Source organism: Mustelus asterias, unplaced genomic scaffold (genome assembly GCF_964213995.1).
Source record: "Mustelus asterias unplaced genomic scaffold, sMusAst1.hap1.1 HAP1_SCAFFOLD_1593, whole genome shotgun sequence".
NCBI classification, from domain to species: Eukaryota; Metazoa; Chordata; class Chondrichthyes; order Carcharhiniformes; family Triakidae; genus Mustelus; species Mustelus asterias.
The window spans coordinates 9,241-12,320 of NW_027591538.1; positions in this window are offsets into that span (position 1 = coordinate 9,241).

Below are 3,080 nucleotides of genomic sequence, written 5' to 3' on the forward strand. Positions count from 1 at the left end.
GCGTGTTCTGTGTGTGTTGGTGTGCGTGTTTTGTGTGCGTACGTGCACCATGATCCGTTTGAATGCTGGCGCAGGATCGATGGGCCAAATGGCCTACACCTGCTCCTATTTTCCTTTGAGATTTAAATACATTGACACACATGCACGCTGACACACACACACAGAAAGATATACACAGTGTGGACGTATTTATTGACCACTTAATGTGACTGCTACACATCCCAGTTTACCAAAGACACACAATATTCAGCAGCATTGTAAACAGCGCAGCTGGAAACATCAAATTGGGGATTTGGTTTGAAAAAGGGTCAAAGCCTCTCTTGCTAAAGGCTGTTTGTCTATATTGTGCTGACTGTGATACACTGCCATCCTCTGCTGCCTGCTGGACACTGCTCCAGCCGCAGAGAGAGTGAAGTAGATCAGAAACTCACTGGGAGAGAATGCAGCTTCACACAGTATCCATCCAAAATGACAGGAGCATCAGCACACACACACAAGCTCCGTGTGGAGACTGAGAGGGGCTCAGTGTGGAACACAAACCTTCACACTAAACCTGGAAGGACATTGATAAAGAGTTTAAAACAAATCTGTCAGGAGGAGAGGGTGCAGAATACAGTGTTGCAGTTACCGATACGGTATAGAGAAAGATCAGCTTAATATATGGTAGGTCCACTCAAAAATTAACATTCTGACCAAACACTCAAGCTTTCCACAAAACAAGGCTCACAAATTCAACACCACTTTCCTTTGTCCGCTCTCCCATCATGCTGTGCGCGGAGTCTCTGATCGATGCTAAGGGCCTAGTATTTGAGGCTCTGAGCTGAACCCACAATCTGTCTGATTCTGAGGGAAGATTACTGCCACTCAGATACAGCTGGCTGCAATATCCCCTTGAAATATATCTGTTGTGTAAAGAGCCACATGTTTTTTTTCCCCTGTGTCTGCTGTCCTTAAAGAACTATTGAATAATCTAAACATCCGCATTAATTATCACAGAACAAGGCCAACATGAAAGAATCGAGTATCGGGTTTAAAAGTTTATTTATTAGTGTCACAAGTAGGGTTACATTAACACTGCAATGAAGTTACTGTGGAAAATCCGTAGTCGCCATGCTCTGGCGCCTGTTTGGGCAACTTGGGGAGAATTTAGCATGGCTGATACACCTAACCAGCGCGTCTTTCGAACTGTGGGAGGAAACCGCAGCACCCGGTGGAAACCCACGCAGACACGGGGAGAATGTACAAACTCCACACTGACAGTGACCCAAGCCAGGAATCAAACCCGGGTCCCTGGCGCTGTGAGGCAGCAGTGCTAACCACTGTGCTGCCCCTCATCGAAACATTGTGCAGTTGTGGAATGCACAGGATAGGAGGGATGTGATAGCACTGGAAAAGGTGCAGAGGAGATTCACCAGGATGTTGCCTGGCCTGGAGAGTTTTAGTTCATAGAATCATAGAATCCCTACAGTCCAGAATGAGGCCATTCGACCCATCAAATCTGCACGGACTCTTACCCAGGCTTACCCCGTAACCCCACGTATTTTCCCGCTAATCCCCCTAACCTATACATCGTGGGACCCTCAGGGCAATTTTGCATGGACAATGCACCCGGGGGAAACCCACGCAGACATGGGGAGAATGTGCAAACTCCACACAGACAGTAACCCGAGGCCGGAATTGAACCCGGGTCCCTGGCGCTGTGAGGCAGCAGTGCTAACCACTGTGCTACCGTGCCGCCACTCGAACTGAAGAGAGATTTTATAGACTGAGGGTGTGATCTTACCACCTGTTGACGCCACACTCCCGCTCAGCGAGGTCGGAGAATCTGGTGACTTGCCAAATCTCCTTTCACTGCAGTGGGATGGGAAAATCCTGCCGGCCTGAACAGTAATAAGATTCCACCCTGGGGTTGTTTTCCGTGGAGCAGAGGAGGCTGAGGGGGAACATGATGGAGATGGATAAGATTATGAGGGACATCGATAGAGTAGACGGGAAGAAAGCTTTCCCCTTGGTGGTGGGATCAATGACCAGGGGGTATAGATTTAGGGTAAGGGGCAGGAGGTTTACAGGGGATGTGAGGAAAACCTTTTTCACCCAGAGGGTGGTGGGAGTCTGGAACTCTCTGCCTGAAAGGGTGGTGGAGGCAGAGACCCTCAGAACGTTTATGAAGTGCTTAGCTATGCATTTGCAATGCCAAGGCTTACCAGGCCGTGAGCCACGTTGAGTGATTTGTCTTTGACCGGCACAGATGCAATGGGCCGAAGGGCCTTTTCTGTTCTCTAGACCTCCATTGCTAAAACGCAACCTCACTGACCCAGCTTCTGGTCATCCATCCAAATCTCTCCCTCCACAGCTCGGGGACAAATCCTGCCGCGCAATCTTCCTTTAAAGTGGCTTTGGACATTTCATTCTCCGTGAGGACTTGTCCGGACAGTGGTTGCTGTTGTTGTGTTTGTCTCAGTGTCAGCTCAGAAGCATGGACAACATGTTAGAAATGGCCGTCTCCCAGTGAGTGTGAGGACAGGGCAGGCTTTGAGCGAGGCCTGGGCCACTCCCTGAAGGACACAGGGCCACCATTGTGCTTTTTGCTGACAAACAGAAAGCTTTCACCCCTCCCTCTCTCTCTTGTGTCTCATCTCACTCACATTCTGCCCCTTCCATTCACTCTGTGCTGCTTTCTGGAGGAGGCTGCCAGCTTTATCCGCCACAGAGCATCTGCCAACAAGAACATCAGATGAAACCTTCCATTCCCCAAGTCCCTCTTTCCTCTCTGCTCCTCGCTGTCTTTCCGGAGGAAATGGGATGGGAAGCTGATGGGAAAAGATTTGCAGGGCTCCAGGGACAAGGTGGAGCAGTGAGACTGGCTCGATTGCTCTAGCAGAGAGTCGACACCAGCTGAATGGGCTGAATGGCCTCCTTCATTCTGTGGCTATTCTATGGTTGACACACAATAGATAGTCAATATCTTTTCCCAAAGGTAGGGGAGTCTAAAACTCGAGGGCATGGGTTTAAGGTGAGAGGGGAGAGATACAAAAGTGTCCAGAGGGGCAATCTTTTCACACAGAGAGTGATGAGCGTCT